The 23,144-nt window shown below is 41.4% G+C and overlaps 1 protein-coding gene across 12 annotated transcripts in view; it reads right to left on the bottom strand.

The window, feature by feature from the left end:
* CASP8 (caspase 8) overlaps positions 1-20,724 on the bottom strand; it is a 40,583-nt gene extending 19,859 nt beyond the window's left edge. Inside the window, exons 1-3 of one of the 12 annotated variants that reach the window (XM_041737539.1) lie at positions 20,658-20,723; positions 5,480-5,679; positions 328-437 (exon numbers count right to left, since the gene is read on the bottom strand). The gene's annotated coding sequence lies outside the window, so the exon portion shown is untranslated. Of the gene's footprint in view, positions 1-327; positions 438-1,839; positions 1,981-5,479; positions 5,680-19,621; positions 19,954-20,657 lie in introns of those variants that run through there. The other 11 variants (XM_041737548.1, XM_041737543.1, XM_041737542.1 and 8 more) reach the window with 11 other exon arrangements.
* Between the last annotated feature and the right edge of the window lie 2,420 nt (positions 20,725-23,144).

Raw genomic sequence — 23,144 nt, 5'->3', positions numbered from 1 at the left:
GGTTTCCCAGGATCACCTCCATGGGCCCTGAGCTCACCAGATCCCAGCCTCAGCAGCCTAGACAACTCTAGAGTCAAGGCCCTTTCTCCTGAAAGGCCCAGATGACCTCACCAAAGGGACAGACAAATCCTAGTGTCCCCAGTGTAGTCTGGACCCTGGAGATATAACTGAACAAAACACACATTAGCCTAGCCTCTTTGCTGTGAATCAGCTGAGATGTTCCGATGTTAAAAGTAGAAAGAAAAACAATTAAACACCTCTCTCCTTTGAAACTGTCCTTTTTCTTTCCCCAAATAGAATATTAGCTTTTTGAGGGCAGAGACTCACCTTAGAGCTGAGACGATTAAATGAGGTGTCTGAAGGTGCCTCTTCACCTGCAGAGGGCAGGATAAGGGTGCCAGGGTAAGTACTACCAATGCCCTTCACTACCACTTGATCTGTCCATTGAGTAAGAACACAGCAACAGAAGGAAATCCTGTTAGTTCAATCCTAGCCCAGGAGGGAATCCCTGATTCTTGATGCTTCCTAAGCATCCACCCCAGCGTTCATTCCACTGTTTTATGACCAGCTGTGAGCTTCACAAGGGCAGGAATCACATCTTTCCTGTCTGTGTTCCCAGAACCTGCCACGGGAGTAGCAATATCTATAACCTACAAACATTTCCTGCAAATTAGTGAGAAGAAGAAACCCTGTAGAGGGACAATGGGTATGAACATGGAGTTCCTTCGCAGGGATGCTTTAAAAAGCCAAAATGTTCAAAGTGATGCTCAAACATTTTAATAACCTCAGAAATGGAAAATAAAGCAACACAATACCCATTTTATACCTATCAGATTGGTCAAGTTGGATCAGACCAAGGATTGTTGGGCAAGTTCTTTATATAGGACTGTAAAGACTGTCCAGGGGTTAGAAAGTGGGACCTGGCAAAACATGGAACTTCAAATCCCAGAATGCTTCCTTTTTTAAAAAGAAGCGGAATAAGCAAGATACAACCCAAATAATACCAATACATAGTAATAATTGCTAGTACTTGAGAACTTTTGTAGCACTAGTCACTGTTGGAAGTGGTTAACATGTATTATCTCATTAAATCCTCAGGACCACCTCATGAGGTAGTATGAATTCCATTTAATGGTGAGAAAACAGAAGCACAGAGAAATTACTTACTCATCCCAGTTCACAGTTAAAAAATAGTGTATAGGGGATCCCTGGGTGGCTCAGCGGTTTAGGGCCTGCCTTCAGCCCAGGGTGTGATCCTGGGTCCTGGGATCGAGTCCTGCATCAGGCTCCCTGCATGGAGCCTGCTTCTCCTTCTGCCTGTGTCTCTGCCACTCTCTCTCTCCCTGTGTCTCTCATGAATAAATAAATAAAATCTTTTAAAAAATAGTGTACACACACACACACACAAACAATGATACATTTTGCAAAGATACGGATCTGTTCAGGGATAGTATCAGAAGATTTAGAGAGCTGTCTTTTGAGAGGCAGCAGGGGGGATAGGAAGCGGGGTGGCAGAGGGAGATGGAAGAAAGCACCAACCCTCTGCCTGAATGGAAAAGAAAACAAATGAAATCGGTAAACAGCGCCTCACGGACTCTCCAAACTGATCCAGCAGGAGAGACACTGTGTCTGTATATATAAGGACACACTAGGGGAAACGGAGCAGAGGAGTGGAGATCCCTGAGTTAAAAAGGAGCAAGGCCCGTGGCTGTGGCCAGGAAAGAAAGCCCACTCAGAGACCTGGGCCCCTGGCGGGACCCTGAGGAGTCTCCACTGTGCCCCCTGAACCAGTCCCAGGAACCTGGGGTTCAGGAGCCTCCTTCTGCTCCAGGCACTCACCTGCTCCACCTTGTCCCAGCCACATCACAGTCACCAAGTGCCCACTGCACCCCTGAACTGCCTAATTTCCCACAAACTCTTAGGGCTTATCCACACAATGAGAAAAATCCCTTGAAAGAGGGCGGGGATGAGAAGGGTGCAGATGGAAACACCTCCAGGAAGAAGTTTTCTTTTACTTTCGATAACTGCACTTTCTGCCTCCCCCAGGGGACTCACTTCCTATTCTCCACGTTCAGAATTTATCAGGGAGTTCAGCAGGGCTTGAAAGAAAATCACAAAAGACAAGAGCAGAACGTGGTCTTCAGCAAGCAAGAAAGAAAATTCCTCGACTGAAAGATCTAGAAAATAAATTCGATTTCCAAAGCAAGAAGACAGAGATGACTCACTCAAACAAGAAGTGCTTCTTAAAGCAACAGCTGCCCAATTTCCAACCATCAGAGGAGGGGTGTAGGCAGTGTGTCACCCTGTAAACTAACTGGTTCCTGAAAGGGGCATAATATGGCACCCCAAAATACACCGCTTCGCCTAAGGGTTAGTTTTAATTTGAGTTTCTTAAGAAATAACCAGTGCAAGAAGGACAGCTTGAACCTCCTTTTCCTCCTTGAAGGCAGAAAGTAAGTCTTTGATGTGAAAGGTACCCTCCCTGTGTCAGGGACCTAGACAGGGAAGTTAGAGCTGAGAAGATGTGAGCAAAGCTTGTTACTTCCTCACTAATTTACTACTTCAAGCCCAAACATCTTTCTTTTGTCAATTTTTCACAAATTTGCTATTTCTCTAAAAGGTATAAAAGCTGCCTGCTTTGAGGACACCTGGGTGGCTCAGTCAGTGAACTGTCTGACTCTTGATTTCAGCTCAGGTCATGATGTCAGGGTCGTGAGATGGAGCCCACGCAGAGCTCTGCACTCATCAAGGAGCCTGCTTGAGATTCTCTCCATCTCCGACTACCCACCCCCCACTCATTCACCCTTGCTTTTTCTCTAATAAATAAATAAATCTTTAAAAATAAAGCTGCCTGCTTTAGTCGTTTCTTTGAGTCTGATACTCTATGAGCTCCTATACATATGAAATGGAATTTATTATTCTCTTGCTACTCTGTCTTATGTCAATTTAATTATTAAACCAGCCAAAGAAGGAACTTAGAAGAAGAGTTCCCCCCTTGCTACACCTGGAAGCTGTGGGAAAATGCTTTGTAGGAAAGCATTTATATTAACAAAATTTAGTATTAATAACTCCTGTAATTTTCAAACCCTTATAATTTAGGGTAGCTAGTAAAATGCCATTCTCCTTTGAAAGAGGTCTGGGGAGAAGAATTGTCCCTCTGTTCTCAGATCTCAGTGCTGAAGCCGTGGACCACACCATGCATGGGTTCATATGGCAGGGCTCTTCTGGGGTCAGAGTGGGCCTCTAGCTGAAATGGGAGAGCCTGCAAAAGAAAATGGTTGGCTCTGGCCCAGTCCTAAGTGGGGGTAACAACACTGTTTGCTCCTAGGCCATGCTGTTAGCTGTAGTAGTAACCAATGCCTCCTCCATCACTAAGCCTGGAGTGGTGGTAACATGGACACTTATCCCCAGGACTCTAAGCCCTCCTCAGTTTTTCCTCATCCTCTAACTCCTCCTGACCCTCTGCCTCTGTTTCCTGTTTGAATTTTTTAAGGGCTTTCCACCCTTTTGCTTTCACATCTTGCACATTTTAGAACCACAACACTGGCAATAATACAATTCCTGTATGTTGCACTCCTTACTGAATTATCTTCAATTCACACCATGGTGCAGAGGATTGTTCCCCTATGCTATGAATGAGGAAACTGAGGGTCAAGCAGACATACAAATTCAAACTCAATCCTGTTGGATCAAACACAAGGATTTTTCCACTGTAACACACTAGTCTCTTTTCCCTAACACTTAGAATTTGAAATGAACAATGTGGTTGGAAAAGCACAAATTTCAACTAAGACAACGTGACCTGTGCACAAAGATCAGGTCTTTGGACTCTTAGTCACTTAAGAAAAAGGAGTTGGGGGACACCTGGGTGGCTCAGCAGTTGAGCATCTGCCTTCGGCTCAGGGCATGATCTCAGGATCCGGGATCGAGTCCCACATCGGGGTCCCTGCATGGAGCCTGCTTCTCCCTCTGCCTATGTCTCTGCTTCTCTGTGTGTGTGTGTGTGTGTGTGTGTGTGTGTGTGTGTGTGTCTCATAAACCAAGAAGGAAGGAAGGAAGGAAGGAAGGAAGGAAGGAAGGAAGGAAGGAAGGAAGGAAGGAAGGAAGGAAGGAGAAAGAAAGAAAGAAAGAAAGAAAGAAAGAAAGAAAGAAAGAAAGAAAGAAAGAAAGAAAAAGAAAGAAAGAAAGAAAGAAAGAAAGAAAGAAAGAAAGAAAGAAAGAAAGAAAAAGGATTTGGCCCAATGGCACCAGATAACATTTACCAAACATTTTGTGTATGCCAGGCATAGTCACCTAAACAGGTCCATTTTACCTTCTGAACAACTCTTAGAGGTGGATGCTAATTTTTGTTCCCATCTTATAAATGAGGAGAGGGAGGCTTGGACAAGTCGAAAGATTTGGCCAAGTGCATTCAGCTAGTGCATGATAGCATGAAGTCTCTCTCTCTCTCTCTCTCTCTCTCTCTCTCATCTCTCTATCTCTCTATCTCTCTCAATCTCTCTTAGATCCCGAGCCGTTAATCATTGTGTACACATTATTACACATCCATGGTTCTCAACTTGACTGATCTGAGGAGGAGGGTTTAAAAAAATACCAATAAACTGGGGAGGTTTAAAAAAATACCGATCTTCAGACCTCAGCTTGGGAATTCCAACCAGAGCAGAATTACAAGAGATGAAATAGATGGAGCACTTCAGAGTAGTGCCTAGGCCTTCAACAGTTGTCAGTAGACATTCACTGCCATGGTTACTGATGTTCACAACATCTGTACAATGATTATAAATTATTAGACATGCTGTGGAGATAAATAGTTCAGTGTCAATCCACTGATAAATGGCAGAGACCCAGGAAGGTTTCACTTGAGAGTTTACACTCATTCTCCTGTCTACATCTAGGCCCAGCCTAGCAGAAATGGATGAGCTGCTGGAGGCATCCAGGGGGCTGTACTGAGAATGAACAGAGGGGTCTCAAGTCCTTCAATTTATGTCATTTGTAAGATATTGACCTAGGCTCTCCCAGTCTTAACTCTTTCTAAAAAAGAAGACGAATAATCAACAAGTGAAATGTGAACCTCAAGCTGGTTAAACTCTTACTGAGATGGGCAAGGATCATTATTAATTCACCTGCTTTAACCAGTTTCTTGCTTCCATCTTAAGATATATGTGTGTGATTATTTGTATCAAAATGAATAGTGTACATGGTCCCCTGTGCCAAGGGAGCTAGCAGACCTGGAGATGTTGCCATAGCAGCAGGACTTGGGCAAACTGGTCCTCGCCCAGTGCAGAGTAAGGCCAGCCTGGTTTGCCAAGTGCTTTCCACCATCCTGAATCTCAGCTCCCACCTGAAGGCCTGCTCCACAGATGAATGTTTACTAATCTGCTAAAAGCAAATTTTGATCTATAAATCTCCCTAGGAAAGCCCAAAAGGATTACACCTTTCAACCAACTGTGGCATGCCCTTCCCATTGATCTAGACTTACTTGTACCAGAAGGTATTAGTCAAAGACAAAAATTGACCATGAAACAAAAATCCCCAGACCATGCATATTCTTCTGCTTGCTGCTTCTTTAAGTTGTATATACTTGATCCATGGGCCAGGTAGTCTGGTTTGTGATTCAGTTGGACCCCTCTTAGTCCTTCATTAACCCTGGCAGCAGGCCTTGGCTCTGGTCCTAGACTCCTTTTAGGGAGTGTTAAGGGAAAAGAAAAGAGATTGAATTCCAATCTGTCTATTTCATTGCCTCCTGAGCCTTGTAAGGAGAGACTTGATTATTTACCTAGTTGAAATTTTAAGTCTTTTGATTTTTTTTTATATCAAGATAATCAGACAGACAATCAGGGGCAGATAGAAGAGTTTAGAGTCACTGATTTCAATACATATATTCTGTAACTTGCTGGTTGTCAATACCTCCCCCCTCTGCTTTCTAAAAGAAACTACTACAGACAAGAACACATACCACTGATCTAGAAAGGAGGAAACTGAGGTAATTGTTGGGCTGTGTTGCCAATATCCATGTCACCAACATTTTTCCCTATTTTCATGGAGACCTGAACATAAACAAGGTAAGAGTCCTCCATGTTCATGTTTCACTATATGCCCATATCCAAGAAATTGGGCACTCAAACCCTACTGTTGACAAATGTCAAGAGTCATTTTATTCTTTTTTAAGATTTTATTTATTTATTCATGAAAGACACACAGAGAGAGAGAGAGAGAGAGAGAGAGGCAGAGACACAGGCAGAGGGAGAAGCAGGCTCCATGCAGGGAGCCCAACGTGGGACTCGATCCTGGGTCTCCAGGATCAGGCCCTGGGCTGAAGGAGACATTAAACGGCTGAGCCACCCGGGCTGCCCCAAGAGTCATTTTAAAAATTGTTTTATTATAGTAAAATAGGCATAACATACAATTTACCATTCTAAACATTTTTAAGTGTATGTTTCAGTGGCAGTAAGTACATTCACATGGCTATACAACCATCACCATAATTAAGAGCCATTTTAATTATATAACAATGTGGGATCCCTGGATGGTTCAGCGGTTTAGTGCCTGTTTTTGGCCCAGGGCATGATCCTGGAGACCTAGGATGGAGATCCTGGTCAGGCTCCCTGCAGGGAGCCTGCTTCTCCCTCTGCCTGGGTCTCTGCCTCTCTCTCTGTGTCTCTCATGAATAAATAAATAAAATCTTTAAAAAATAATAATATAACAATATATTCATTAGGCACAAAGCAGTTTCCTTTATTTTTTTAAACAGTTTTACTTATTTATTTGAGAGAGAGAGAAAGAATACATGCACGAGTTGGAAGAAGGGGGAGAGGAAGAGAATCTTCCAGCAGAGTCCTGCCAAGCGCATAGCACAATGTAGGGTTCAGTCTTGTGACCCTAAGATCATGACCTGAGCCAAAACCAAAAGTTGGATGCTTAATCAACTGAACCACTCATATGCTCCAACGTCATTTCTTTTATATTTACATTTACATTTACATTTCTTTTCATTTAAAGCATTTTTCTTACTTTTTTTTAAATTTTTATTTATTTATGAAAGTCACACAGAGAGAGAGAGAGAGAGAGAGGCAGGGACATGGGCAGAGGGAGAAGCAGGCTCCATGCACAGGGAGCCCGACATGGGATTCGATCCCAGGTCTCCAGGATCGCACCCTGGGCTTAAGGCAGGCGCCAAACCGCTGCGCCACCCAGGGATCCCGCATTTTTCTTACTTTATTTCATTTGATCCTTGTCAGTAACCACATTTCTTAGTCTAAGGCAGACAGGGCAGGTGTTTTTACAAAGACATTTAGGAAACCAAAGCTCAGAAAAGTGCAGTGACTGAGCTACACAGCTACTGTATCTACATACAGCATTAGTGATTGTTTCTTAAAAAAAAGATGGGTGGATTATTCTCCAAAACAGATATTTTTCTCTATTTTAAAAGAGTAGGGCAGCCCATATGCAGGCATAGGCAAGCCCCAGGTGAGACTGCCAAGAAGGCAAAATGTGTATTTGGAGTCTTTGCCCACACAGGACATTTTTCTTCTCTCAGAGTTGTCCTCTCAGGCTCACACTCTATATCCTGTTCCTACCAAATCATGCTTTTACAGTAAGTCCACCAAAAAGACGACTCGCCTGCTATATTAGGAGAGTTAATGCAGTTTCTTATTTATCTTTCTTGAGATATTCTGTACAAAACTAAAAGTAAACATATATATTTGCATTAACTTCAATTTCTGTGCAAATGATTTGTGTAAAGTGTGTTCTACAATTTTTTCATCTAATTCCATCTTGTAGCTCTTCTCACACTAGTACTTATGAAACATTTCAATCCCTTATTACCACTCTGTGCTTCTGGGCTAGAGTTTAACATTGCTTTGGGACAACATGCATTTAAGTCAGAGTCTCTGTGAGCCCACTTGGGCTCCTTAGAACAACAGTGCTGGTAAAAATGCCATTTTGGCTGACCCTGAGAACGTTGGCTGTTTGATTCACTCACAGTCAGTGACAATTGGTTAGTGGCAAAAGGGCCAGTTTTGAGAAATGGGTCCTTCTGCCACCGTGGTTGGGCAGGTTATGAACTCTCCAAATTAGACTTTTTCTTTTCTCTAAAGGTATTCAGAAGGAGATTAAATGAAAGAGTCCTGATGATAGTTATTCCAAATAACATATTAGAGGTGTTGATAAAATTAATATTCACTCGTTATTAAACAAACATTGATTAAACGCTCAGTAATTGTTTATTGTTTCACAAAATGGAAAGAAAAGGTCGTGATTAGATGTAGCAGCTAGGTTATAAAATTAACTCTTGGGATCCCTGGGTGGCGCAGTGGTTTGGTGCTTGCCTTTGGCCCAGGGCGTGATCCTGGAGACCCGGGATCGAATCCTACATCAGGCTCCCGCTGCATGGAGCCTGTTTCTCCCTCTGCCTGTGTCTCTGCCTCTCTCTGTCTCTCTGTGACTATCATAAATAAGTAAAAATTAAAAAAATAAATAAATAAAACTAACTCTTTTGTGATTTGGGAACAAATTGTGATTTGCAAACAAACTTCCCATTTATGACAAAATGAATCATCTGTCACCTGACACAACATATAGAGGGTTAGAATATACCACCTCAAAATATGCCAGGTTGGCATAAGGATTATTTTGAACTAGAGGCAAATGATAATCAACAGATAAAGAAGAAGTCTTCTGGAGCATACCTAATCTGACTAAAAGTAGAAACTTCTGAGAAATGAGAACTTCCATAAATCTCTCTCTTAGGGCATTTTCATGACAAAAAAAAAAAAAGAAGAAGAAGAAGAAGAAGAAAGGAGTTGGCACCAACTTAGCTTGTCCCTATAGCTCCCTTCTTATAGTTTGCTGTTCTTGAAAGCCTAAAAGCCTTTGCCTTTATCTCATCATTTCTGTACATATTGTTCTTTGTTAAGGTGCTATAAAAGCCCAAGTTTTAACCACCCTTTGAGTTATCTCTCACTGGGGTTTCTCCTACTTGATGTGCTCTGATGGATTAATAAACTGTTTTTCTCTTGGTCCTCTGTCTTTTGTTGGTCTTATTTTCAGGGCCCCAGATAGAGAACCTTGTAGGGTAGAGGGGAAAAGTTTTTCTTTCTCTACAGTATCAAGAATCATCCCAACAGCAGAGCAGAGGAGAGGCAAAGTGTCATAGCCAGGCCTGTTGTCTCTCCATCTTGTTTCTCTCTTTTGTGCAAGGGCAGTAAATGAAATTTTCCTGGCTCAGACTTTCAGCTAAATATCCACAGGTAAGGACGATTATATCCCCAAATAGTAGAGGATATGCTAGACACATCCTCATAATAACAATAAAAGACAGTGTATTAGTCATGTCTTTTATTTTGTACTTTTGAGGCTTTGATGATCCTGGAGAGACAACACTTCCCAGAGTTAGTTTATTCCTAGAGAGAGCAAATAACTTGCCTCTGAGCGTGTCTTTCATCTGCACATCAACTAATCTGGAGTCCATATCCCCAATTACCTCTTTTATGAGATCTCTTTCTCCAGGCCACTATTTATCTGCCCTACTCACTCCAGGCCAGGTACCAGATGACTAGGGATGGCCCCTACATCCTGAAGGGACAGCCTACACGTACAGCCCCTACATCCAGCCTCTGCATCCCCTTTCAGCTCACTGAAATTATGCACACTAATTCATCCTAAGCCTGATTACCCTGTTTTACCCCCTTCTTCCCAAAGAAATCACCAAAAAAGCTCTTGCCCACATTTTCCCTGCATTGCCTCTGCCTCCTGCCCAAGCTGGTGCTTTCCCATGTGGACCTGCATGGTGTGCACTTCATCTTTGGATCTGTGACTATAAACTCTTTCCTCAAGACAGTCATTTCCATATCTGCTCATTTCCATATCTGCATGTCTTACCATACCTGATTAAAACAAATCCCAGGCACCCTTAAAACAGCCACACTGGTTTTTTAACATTTCAACCCCATTCTGTATAGTCTACAGGAGCATAAAATAGAATTTCTTGAGAGAGAATTATGGTAGAAGGTGTGAAAATTAATCAAAGGAAACCCCATTTAGAATGGAGGCAGGGGGCTGGAAGGAAAGGCTTTCAGCCTTACCACTCCTTGTCAATTGCAAATCCAACAGAAAGAGAAAGATCTTGCACTTGGATTTTACTTTACTATCCCAGCAAGAGGAAGGAAGGTTTTCCTCCTCCCCTAGCAACAGCCCAGCCAATGAGAGACTGGCACAACTCAGCCAATGAGAAGCCACTATACTTCAAACTCCCAATTTACTCCAATGGACTTTTTGTTCATAATGGCCCTCCCAACTTCCCCCTCTCTCTCTATAAAACAGTGTTTCTTTCGTTCTATAGACTTGTTTATGATTTTTCCACAGCACTTATTCTGGTTTGATTCTCTGCTAATCCCAAATAAACCCATCTTTAACTGGTAAAATAACTGGCAGGGTTTGGTGTTTTTTTTTTAAGATTTTATATATTTATTTGAGAGAGAGAGAAGGAACAGGGGAGAGGGAGAAGCAGACTCCTCACAAAGCAGGGAGCCCAACGTGGGGCTCTATCCTGGGACTCTAAGTTCATGACCCTTGCCAAAGGCAGATGATTAACTGACTGAGCCACCTAGGTACCTGGCAGTTTTGTTTTTAAGGTTAACAAAAAACAACTGAAGTGTAGGTAAGAAGGAGTCCAGTGAAAGAGAATGGACTTGCACTTGTCCACAGTGTCCTAGTGATGAGAGAGATGGGGGAAAATACTTAGTGTAAAGTTAATATGATGTTATGATTTATAATAAATATATAGTTTGGTCTTCACTCACTGTTCCTGGCTCACAGCTCCTGAAACACCTGGAAGTTCTAAAAAGAGCAATAAGAGCTTATTTTGTTATAATAGTTGGTCTTTTGTCATCTGCTCTGAAATTACTTCAGAGCCATAAAGATGAAATGAGTGTCTTGTCATTCATAACAAGCCCCTTTCAACCGCAACTGAGTTTATGTTAATCAGGTGACTTTTGGAAATCCCCTAAGGGTGGGGGAGCTGGTTGGCAGGGGAACCAACCATGAATAGAGGGTTGGAATTTTGAGACCCACCCATTGATCTCTGAGGAGAGGAGAGGGGCTGGAGTTTGGATCAATCACCAATGGACAATGATCTAATCACTTATACTTGTGTAATGGAGCCTCCATAAAAAAAAAAAAAAAGGAGGGCTTGGAGAGCTGCCAGGCTGATGAACTAGAATGCATCCATATGCCAGGCCTCAAACACCACTGAAACAGAAGCTCTGATGTTTAGGAGACCCTGTGTATCTCATTATCAGGCTGTTCATTTATTTCCTTTAATATCCTCTGTAACAAACTGGCAATCTAGTGAGCAAAAGTGTTTCTCTGAGTTTCATAAGCCACTCTAATAAGTCAGCTGAACCTAAAGAAGGCATTATAGGAACCACCAGTTTATAACCAGTTAGAAGCACAGGTTACAACCTAAACTTGCTATTGGCATCTGAAGTGGGGGGTGAAGGTAGCAATCTTGTTAAACTGAGTCCTTAACCTGTGGGATCTGACCCTATCTCCAGGCAGATAGTGTCAGAATTGAGTTAAATTTGTGGGACATCCAGTCAGTATCCACAGAAAGTTGAGTTAAGGGGCACCTGGGTAACTCAATCAGTTAAGCATCTGCTTTTGGTTCAGGTCATGAGGATAGAGCCCTCACATCTGGCTCCCTACTCAGTGGGTAGCCTGCTTCTCCCTCTCCCTCTGCCCCTGACCCTGCTGTGCTCTCTCTTGCTCATGCTCTCTCAAGCAAATAAAATCTTTAAAAAAAAAAAAATAAGTTGAGTTAATGGCTTGATGGTTTGGGTAAAACACACACACACACACACACATACACACACACACCCCCAACAGTTAAGGAAATGTCCACAAACTACCCTCACTTCTGACACCAATTGAAGTTCAGAGGGCTCCCTAAGACACTCTTTGTTTTGATCATTGAAAGCTGTTATTCTCATGGTTGTGGTATTATTACAGGGTTGTGGTTGTGTGTATCTTATGAAAGAGATTAAAATTAGCCAAGGAAAGAGACAGATGGGGCAGAGTCCAGAAAGATCATAAAATTTGACCTTCCAGTTGTCCCCTCCCTGTGGAGTCATGGAGAGCACTAACTCCTCTCAGCAATAAGGTATGACAACTTACACTGAGTACTGCCACTAAAGGAAGCTCATCTGAGCCTTAGGGTCCAGAGTCTTTACTGGGGATCTGTGGCCATCAGCCTGCATGGCTGACCTCGGTCTCCAGTCCCTCTCAGAGGTTGAGCTGATACCCAAAGCCCCTACCATAAATCACATTTTTAAATGTTCTGGCTTAGTCTAAATCCTCTAGGCAACAAAGACACCTTATCAAGCGGGACATTCCAAGTCACAGAGATTACCTCCCAGACGCCAAAGGCAAAAGTCAGCCCTCTCTTGGGCAAAATTCAATTATTTCTTACATACTTAAATTGTTCAGGATGCTCAAAAAAAGAAAAGACTTGCACCTCACTCACTAGCAGGAGGCTTGATGGATCACAGAAGCTCAGAGGACCATTATAGTAAGTCAACTGAAATAGAATGCTTTAAGGAGGTTCTTGGGAGACCCTCACTTACAATCCCTGGTATTTGGGGCAATGTGAACATGCAGACTGGTGTCTGTATCCCACTTGGAACACGAAGAAGGTAAGAAATTATTGACATTACCATTACTCAGCAAAAGAAAACCAGGAAGGAAATGAGGTATGATTCAGGATTCTCTTATGGGACAAAAGTAGCCTGGTTCAAAACCTCTGGTTGGATCCCACCCAGAACAACTGCTTTCCAGGGCCTTAAAACTCTCAAAAATTCCATTGTAACTATGGAAAGTTGGACGCTCTCTGTGACGTTGTCAGAATTTGGATATCTGTCGTGACAGTAGACATCGACTGAAAGACAGACCTATAGCTAAGCAGAGGGACTTTTGCCTCTTTATCTTTCCCTGCACCACTCTGGAGGTGCCAGGGACCATGGAGTGGGTGGAGAGTGAAATGACAAAGAAAACAGTCCCCAAGCCAACTGAAGTTCCCCTAGCTAGGATTCACCCCTGAACTGAGGGAAATGGAGATCCTCTGATTTCTGATCAGATGGAAATCTTGAAATATCTGAACTAAGTGTTTCATAGCTGAAAATGAGTCATGATTGCTAAATGATATCTGTCTTATAATCCTTCTTATAACTACAAGAGAACCAAAAGCTCTGAGATCTGCCCAATGTCTAGTCAGGGCTATCACAGAAGATATCTTATACCATCCCTGGAAGTAATGATGGGAGATGTGCTACTATGTGTCAACTATGCTTCAATTAAAAACAAATAAAGTGATGGGAGAAAAAGGCAGTTCCTCTTGGTAGGCCAGTGAGTTCAGGCCAATCAATACAATAAACAATACTTTTGGCGAGTAGGGACTGGTGTAAAAAGGTTAGTGGCTGCTAGAGCTTAGGGACGGAGGGCAAGTAGGTAGGCCACAGGGGATTTTTAGGGGAATGAAACTGTATAGTATTGTGATAGTGGATACACGAAATTTTGCATTTGACAAAATTAGGAGTGTATAATTCACTAGAAGTGTACAATTAATGGAAAGACTGAACCCTAATGTAAAGTATGGAATTTAGTTGATAATAATAGTAATAATAATAATAATAATAATAATAATGTGTCAGTATTGGTTTATCAATCATAACAAATGTACCACACTAATACACGATATTAGTAATAGAGGAAAGTGTGTGGAGAGAGAAAGACTGGGCGGAGAGACATAAAAACTCCATATTTCACTCAATTCTTCTGTAAACCTAAAACTATTTTTTTTAAATAAAGTCTTGGGGCGCCTGGGTAGCTCAGTCAGTTAAGCGTCCCACTCTCAATCTTACCTCAAATCTTAATCTCAGGGTCATGAGTTCAAGCTCTGCCAGTGTGGAGCCTACCTTGAAAAAAAAAATAAAAGCTAAAAAATTAAGTCTATTACTTTAAAAAAAAAAAAAGTCTCACAGATTCATGATCCCCTGATTAATGGATAAAGATGACACTGCAGTGGAGCGAAAAAAGGATAGTCTTTGTAATAAATAAGGACAAATCAATTGGACCCAGTCAATTTTTATTTTATAAAAATAAAATGAGCCTTTATCTCCTACCTACAGAAAACTCACATCCATATGGATCATAAATCTAAATATGAAAGGGAAAGCAATAAAGCTTCTATAAGACACCCTAAGAGAAGGTCTTCATGATATTGAAGTAAATGAAAGCTTTTAAATAAAAGACACAATAAGTACCGACCATAAGGGGAAACCTGATAAGCCAGAGTGTTTTAGAATTATCAGAGCTTCTGCTCAGAAGCATGAAGGCAGGAGGGAGACTGAGGGGGGGAAATGTTCAGACAGGGAGCGATCTCCAGAGGCGTTGATGAGAGGAAGGTGTTGCAGAGCAGAGTGACTGGAACAATGAACATTTACAGACAGGGCGGTCACCAGAAAACACAGAATGGCATCTCCTCTGCATCCCAGCCCCTTTGATGTCAGAGTTCTAAGGTGAAAACACGTCAAGTGATTTTTCTGAGGGGAAATTTGCATCTTGCCTTGAGGTGAGGGTTAACTGACAGATTCACTCAAGCTAAAAACCTAAACTGATCATGTTGCCACTTGTGATCCTTGTCACAGCCACCTCAGTCAGCCATGTCCCCATCTGTGAGATAATAGAAATTATACATGTTGGTGTCTACCCCGCTTCCTTGGCACAGAGCCCCTACAACCTCTAGAGATTCCTAAGTGCTATGAGCACCAGGAGCATCTTTTGTTCAAATGAAGTGATTTTAGGTGGGCTGCTGGAGGAGGGCTGGTGACCAGAAAGACCAAACTGTGATTAGAATTTTGGAGTTTTCCACCTAACCCCCTCCCCCATCCTCCAGAAAGGGGAGAGGGGCTGGAAATGGAGCAATAATTGATCAAGCCATGAGGAAGCCTCCACAAAAATCCCAATTTGGGGGGGGGGGACTCTGGGAACTTCCAGGCTGGCAAACACATCCACACCAGGAGGGTGACATACCTCAGTGCCATGAGGACAGAAGCTCCTTACTTGGGACCCTCCCAGACCTCACTCTATATCTCTTTATCTGTCTGTTCATCTGTATCCTTTATCATATCCTTTAATATACTGGTAAACGTAACTGTTTCCCTAAGTGTGCGCACCAGCCTAGCAAATTAATTGAATTCACTTGTTCTGTCTTTATCTTAATTATTTAAGTAGTGGGGAAAGGAAGAGAATTAATTACCATGATTAAGGAAGTAGGCTATTTGGACCTCAAAAATTGAAGCTGTTGTTAGTCATCAATCGATTGTGCAAGGGAATTCTGAGAAATCCAGCAACCCCTGGAGGAAAGTAGACCTGAGAGTAAGGGATGTAGCCAGGAGGATGTACCTCCAACCTGAGAAGTACAGGACTCACTGGGTTCTCGGATGATTGCCACAGGAACTCGTAATTTACATATGTTCCGTTGAAAAGAAAGTATCATCTGGACGTCCCAGTGGCTCCCAGCCTAGAAAATTTGAGAATAAATTGGTTCCTCCATAAAATCCCCAATAAATCTTACCAGGGGGGCAAAGACAGGTGCTTCTTTCTGGGATATGTTCCAAGGAACGCCTCCAAAAATGTAATGAAAGCCTAATAAAGAACATTTGGCTAGTGTCCCCACTGAGCACGACTTCTGGAATTTCTGCAGGCAGAACAGACCCAGCAAATCAATGTGAGAGAGTGAGGATCTAAGAAGGAAGTCAGACACACCTTTTTCCATGTCATGGCAGCAGGACAGGCTGTGTCGCAGAGGGGTGAGAGCACAGGTCAGATAGTGAGATTCCCAAATGACACAATTCAGCTCTGAGTGCAATGTCTAACTTTCCCAAATAATGGAGTCAGGGAGTTAGACCAGACAATCTTTAAGAATACTTTCAGTCCAAACATTTAATGAGTATATGACGGTATGTGGTTTTTTTTTTTCATTCAGTGTCTTAATTTTCTTCCAAGATTCATCCCCCCACCTCTCCCCTGGTAACCATCAGTTCTCTACAGTTAAGAGTTTATTACTTGGTTTCCCTTTCTCTCTCTTTTTCCTTTGCTCATTTGTTTTGTTCCTTGTTCCTCAAGTCCACACATGAATAAAATCACATGGTATTTGTCTTTCTCTGACTGACTTATTTCACTTAGGATTATATTCTCTAGAGTATAATAGATTCATGTTGCAAATGGCAAGGTTTCATTTTTTTTAAGATTTTATTTATTTATTCATGAGAGACACAGAGAGAGGCAGAGACATAGGCAGAGGGAGAAGCAGTCTCCCTGTGATGCAGCAGGACTCAATCCCAGGACCCTGGGATCACAGACCTGAGCCAAAGGCAAATGCTCAGCCACTGAGCCACCCAGGTGCCCCAAGACTTCATTGTTTTTATGAATATTCCATTGTATATATACTACATCTTCTTTACCCATTCATCAATCAATGGCCCAAGTAGCCAAGCAGCCAAGTACTTGGGCTGCTTCCATAATGTAGCTATTATAAATAATGCTGCTGTAAAAATGGAGGTGTGTGTATCCCTTTGAATGAATATTTTTGTATCTTTGGGGTATGTACTCGGTAGTGCAATTACTGGATCATATGGTAGTTCTATTTTTAGCTTTCTGAGGAAACTCCATACTGTTCTCCAGAGTGGTTGCACCAGTTTGCATTCCCACCAACAGTGCAAAAGGGCTCCCCTTTCTCCACATCCTGGCCAACACCTGTTGTTTCTTGTGTTGTTGATTTTAGCCATTCTGACAGGTGAGAAGCAATATCTCGTAGTTTGGATATGCATTTCCCTGATGATGAGTGATGTTGAGCATCTTTTCATGTGTCTATTGGCCATCTGGATTTGATAGCTATTTTTCAAGTTAGGGACTCTTCCTTCCAACTTAAGCTCCCGAGCATTTTTATTTTTTTAATCAGGAAAGGGTGTTAAATTATCAAGAAAAAATTTTTTCAGGATGTTTGATGTTGATTATAGGATTTTTCCTAAAATTCCTCAGTTTCCTAAAAATTAATTGCTTCCATTGTGTTTATAGATTGGGGCTATGTGTATCTCACAAAATGAGTTGAAAAACTTTACTTTTTCTATCTCCTGTTATTGCTTCAATAACAGAAATTTTCTTGTATGTAAATTGTTTCTATTTTGTCACTTATTAAGTAGATGTGAGGTTTGGGCTTCGCTAAGCATATGAATTCTTTTTTTTTTTTAGCATATGAATTCTTAATATAGATTTCTTAAGGTTTTCTTTTCTTTATCATAAATATTTTTCCAATCTTACTGTTTTCTTTTGATTTATTTGTGGGAGAGGGAGAGCCTAAATTTTTGGATATTGAAACCTATTTATTTTATCTCTGGTATTAATCTCTCATTGATCACTAGTGAGGACTTTTAGGTATACCAAAATGCTTTGTGTTTATGAAATTATATCTTTCTATTGTAGGTGCAGAAAACTTTTCCTTTCTTCCCTTCTAGGTTCTTTGGCTGGCCTAATAATTAAATTGACATTAGACAGATAAAAAGTAGAAGAGCAAACTTCTTACATATGGGAGCACCATAAAAATATAAGACTCCTCCACAATCAGGTAATTGAGGTTTATATATCATCCTGTGCTAAGCTTCAAAGTGGAGGAAGACAATTCACAAGAAGGCGAGCAGAGCCAATGTTTGGTAAAGAAATGTTTGCCATGCCATGCAGACAAGTCTTTCTGATATAAAAAGCTATATCCAGTATTAGCTTTCTTCCTGGTACAAGCTCCCCATCTAACTTCTTTTAGGCAGTTAAGGGAGAGGTTAAAAAACCACACACACAAACACACACACACACACAACCAACTCCTGAGTCTGCTGAGCCCCAGTTGTCTTCAGCTAGAAATAATCCACATACCAAAGTGGCACATTTTGGAATGGCATATTCCACTCCCCTCAGTATATTCCTTTGTCAGGTTCTCCCTTTTAAACTTAGATAGATCTTACCCACATAGAGATAAGAAATTCACTCAAATTTTTCATTGATTTTTTTGTATTTTAAATTTAAATATCCAATTCAATGATTTGATTTTGATGTACAATGGAAACTGACTTTTTGTCCAAGTAGTTAACTAGTTGTCCAGCACCACCTACTTAATATTCCCATATTCACTGCTGATTTGTGCTACCCCTTTGCCCTTATGATACCTTTGCATATTTCAGGGACTATTTCTGGGCTATCTACTCTGTTCCATTTTTCTGTTCCTATAGTTCTTCTCCTAGCCTTTTCATTACTATAAGTCCATATTTTATCCAGTCAATCCAGACAGCAAAGTTTAATTTTTTCCCTATGTTCTTTTTTTTTTTCCTCTTACATGGCCAACAGAAGCTGTTTCACGGGGTCAAATAAGACTAAGGACAGGAGGCATCATCATTTTTCTCTTCTTCTCAGGGAGAATGACTTTCATGTTTCTCTGGGGGGAAAAGGGAAAAGGAAGCAGCAGAAAAAGTGAGATGGCAAATAGGCCCTAAAATTCTTCTCTGTTCTTGAAGTTGATGGGCCTGAGAAAGAAGAGTACCTCTTGCTCAAGTCTCTATCCCTGCATGGAATTGGGTCTGTTTGGCCTAAGAGAGACATTGCAGGTCTAGGCCTTACCTCCCACAGGCTAGAAACAGGCCTGACTTCAGTAACATGGTGATTTCAGGATTATCTATGCAAAAATTTGAGATCATTTATTTACAGACTCACCTCTTAGGAAAGAAGAAAGACAAATAAACAGACTAAAAAGGATCAAAAGTCTCCCTAATGCTCTGAGAGTAGGGGCTTGCTGGTATTAGAAAGACAGAAGACAGCCCGGTCATGAGCTTGTTTTCACTTATCAACAGGCAAATACTCTACCAGATTGTCCCTGAAACCACCAGGGACAAGTCAAAATCTTCACAATTCTGCTGCAGTGGAAGCTTCTCAAAACCAAGCTCAGAGACCATGGGGAGATAATTGTCTGTGGCCAGTGACATCTGAACTGGGAGGAGTCTCTTGCTTGAAAAGGGCAAAAATTGCCAAGCCATAAGGGAAGTGAAACAGAAAGACATGATCACTAAGGGAAAGCAAATAAGCCCAAAGATAATCAGCCCAAGATACCTGAAATTTAAGGAGAAAACATGATAGAAAAGTAAGCTGATAGGTGTTGACAAACTTCTAAAAAGGTTTGTTATTAATCAAAAAGTAAAAAGCAATTCAGTCAAAACAAAATAAAGAAATTAGATGCAGTTACCTATGCATGCAGTTGAGGAGAAATGCATTTCAGAAGACAAAAGAGAATAAAAGTTTAAGTGCCCTTGTATGGGAGTGGGAACAACTATTCCCTGAAATTACCTCATAAATAACCCAGGGAAACTTTCAGTGATATCCCACATATTCAAGGCATAGTTTTCAATGAGAGAAAGTTCTCTGCTTGTCCCAAAAGATAGCACAAGTCTTCTCAGGGCTCTTTCCTATAGCATTTCAACTCTAGCTCAGCGTTGGTTCCTTGATAATATCATGCTAGTGCACTCACCTTTCTCTCAATTGACTCTTATTTGTTGTCCCAGCTTGGAATACTCCCCAACTGGTACTCCAAATTGTGAATCTACACAACACCGTTCACTTCCTCCAGGAAGCCCTCTCTGACTACTCCAGCCTAGGATGTCTCTTTGTCCAAGTTCTGCTCCTGTGTTTATTCAGAACCCCACAGGCTGCTTGAAGAGAATGCAAAATGCCTCTTCCCCTTCTTCCCCAGATGAGCCTGTTGACCCTTGTCATGCCTGACGTCTAAAGGCTGTTGCTTCATCATCATACAAAGTTGGCCCACATGTGGCATGATTTCAAATCTACTTGTTTATGGCAAAGATTGAAAAAAAAATGGCAGTGAAGTAAGCTGTATCAGGAGATCCTCATCTTATCTGTTGTTGATAAGCACTCAATAGCTCAGCTCCTGAGGAGTGCTGCTGGGGACTTATCAATAAAAACATTAGAGGTGGTGCACTCGGGTGGCTCAGTTGGTTAAACAACTGACTCTTGATTTCAGCTCAGCTCATGATTCCATGGTCATAGTGAGATAGAGCCCCAAGTCGGGCTCTGCACTGAGCTTGGAGCCTGCTTAAGATTCTCTCTCACCCTCTCCCTCTCCTCCTGTCCCTCCCCCTGCCCCGCTCTGCTCTCTCTCTCTCAGAAAAAAAAAAAAAAAAAAAAAAAGTTGAATCAACTATGACCAAGGGACATTTAGACTTTAAATACTGAGAGTTGGGGCACCTGGGTGGCTCAGCCAGTTAAGCATCTACCCTTGGCTCAGGTCATGATCCTGGGGTCCTGGGATAGAGCCCCACATCAGGCTCCCTGCTCAGTGGGGAGTCTGCTTCTCCCTCTCTCTCTGCTGCTCCCCCCTGCTTATGCTCCCTCTCTCTCTCAAATAAATAAATAAAATCTTACATAATTAAACAGTTAGAGTTTGTGGGGACTGAGCATTTCAGTCTGGGCAAGGCAATTCTGCTCATCTAGATAGTGCTCTAAAGACCTTGGGGCATTAGCTTCTGTGTAGTAAAGGGAACTCTTACCAGCAGTGGTGACCATGCAGCAGTCTTGCCCATCAGTACTGAGGCCGACATTCTGGAGCAGTGTGCTCCAGCAACAGGGGACTTTCACCTTTGCCCTGGCAGGCAGACATCAGCCTTCAGTTGGCTAACCCAACTCTCCTCATTACCAACTTGCATAAAGGTATACTCCAACTAAATTTGGACTTTCTCTTTTTCAACTCCTCTTGCCTGAAACAATAGTGTGACTAAGCTATCATTAATTTGGAGTATGTCATTTCTTTATGGGCTTATTAAGAGATACTATCTTTTATGCTCTATTGGCTTATAAAACTCCCACAGTGAACCTGTGTTAAATGAACTATTGGCAAAGACAACATCAGTCTCTGAGCATTAATTTGTCCCCAAAACAAAACATGGGAACAATGTACTTGGTGGAAAAAGTAAGACTCTAGGTTTGGAAAAGAAAAAAGTAAGTGAAAAAAAAAACTGCCTAAAAATCAAAATGATTTAAGCTGTACATTGATGACTTTTGTGCATCTTTGGTATTTATAGAATATTTTAAAAAAAGAATATTTCAATGAAAAGTTCCATTTTAAAAAGCCAACATGATTCATTTCTAGTCTCCTGGTTCTCTGTTTTTGCTCCTAGGCCTTGCTAGCTATTTTCATAAAGATAGAGAAGGGGATTCTGACAAAGAAAAGAAATTAGATGCATTGAAAAGACTCTAAATAGTTAAGAATCTGATGAAAAAAGTCAAAGGCTTTCAATATTTAAGTGGAGACTAGAAATAACTGACACTTTTTCAACTAAATTCATTCTTTCATTAAAAAATCATGTCACACCATTCTTCTTATTTAGTTTATGTTGTTTTTGTGTTTCCATTCAGAGGCTAGAATGTGCCCTGAATGAGATGTGGGTGACCATTTAGCATTTATTTGTTTTCTTCATTTCCTTACCTCTATTCTCCCTCATTTCACCATTCACTTCTTTTTTTTTCAACTGAGATATAATTGACTTATAATATTACATTAGTTTTAGATGTACAATAGTGATTCAATATCTGCATATTTTGTGAAATGATCACAATAAGTCTAGTTAACGTCACTGTTCACTTCATGATAGACATGCCTTACAAAGTAGTTCATTAATTTTTTTGTGTTTTTTTTAAAGATTTTATTTATTTATTCATGAGAGACACAAAGAGAGAGGCAGAGACCCAGGCAGAGGGAGAAGCAGGCTCCATCCAGGGAATCTGATGCAAGACTCTATCCCAGGACCCGGGGATCACAACCTGAGCCAAAGGCAGACACTCAACCACTGAGCCACCCAGGTGCCCCAGAAGTTCATCAGTTGTTTTTGGTATTTTTGGTACGTGAAAAAGCTTGGGAGTTGCCAGGGCCCATCAGTGTAATTTAGGCTAATTGTAAACAGGCATTTCTCCCTTTCCACCCAGGGGCTCACTGAATTCCTTCATGTTGTCAAGTAATTAAAACTCGAGGTTATTTTGTCACGAGCGTCTTTATTTTACTTCAAATTGCTTATATTTATGAACCAAATGCGTCAGTTCAAAATAAAATTCAAAATGGCTGACTAACTCAGAAAAAAATCTGCCATTTTTGTCTGGGGCCTTTTGGCTACAGTATCTACATCTTCTCTGGCCCCCTTACCAAATAAGGTGGAGGGGGGTTCTCCCTCACTTTCCCTGGACCTCAGCTCCCCATCCATGTGCCTACCCCATGGCTGATGCTCCAATCAAACCAAACACAATCACTATTCCTGACTGAGAACTGTGTCCAGATTCCTGCCCCTTTCCCACCCACAGTAGACATTTAAATCTTAAGGACTTCATTCAAAATTCTGATCAGTAAAGGTTTCTTTTCTAATCATAAAAGTATATACACCACCATAGATGATTTTGAAAATGTTAAAAAAATTAAAAATATAAAGTTCAGCAACCACCCCTTTACCCATAGGTATCAATTTTGTGTAGATGTGTAGATGTGAAATCTAGTGGGTCATAACGAGTATAGAGTTTCTGGTCAACTTCCTTCCTGAATTTCACCGCCCCCGCCCCCCCCCCCCCCACCAGCACCTCACCCCCACTCCATCTCCCTTTCCTCTGTTCTCTTTGAAAGGCTTGCCCTGAGCAGAGTCCATTCTGCAAGTTTCATCCTTCCCTTCTCACATGCTAGGTCCCCATCTGTTTGACTGGATTACAGACAATTTCTGAATGGAATTATTGTGTTAACTTGCTGCCCTCTGGTGAGTTTATTAAAGCATTACTCACAAACACTGAAATTTACTCTGACAATGACCACTAACAGGAGATACCTGTGGTTTTTGGGTATAATTCTCCCTCCAAGGAATAGAACCTCTGACTTCAAATTTGTTTTTGGCCTGCACAACAGAAAAATATCTGGAAAATTCCCCAATATTTGGAAACTTAAGTAACGTATTTCTAAATAATCCATGGGTTAATAAAGAAATCAAAAAGAAATTAGGTAGTAT

The sequence above is a fragment of the Vulpes lagopus genome, chromosome 22 (assembly GCF_018345385.1).
Source record: "Vulpes lagopus strain Blue_001 chromosome 22, ASM1834538v1, whole genome shotgun sequence".
Taxonomy (NCBI): Eukaryota; Metazoa; Chordata; class Mammalia; order Carnivora; family Canidae; genus Vulpes; species Vulpes lagopus.
Note: the sequence above shows the minus strand (reverse complement) of the source record. Positions and strands in the feature narration are given on the sequence as shown.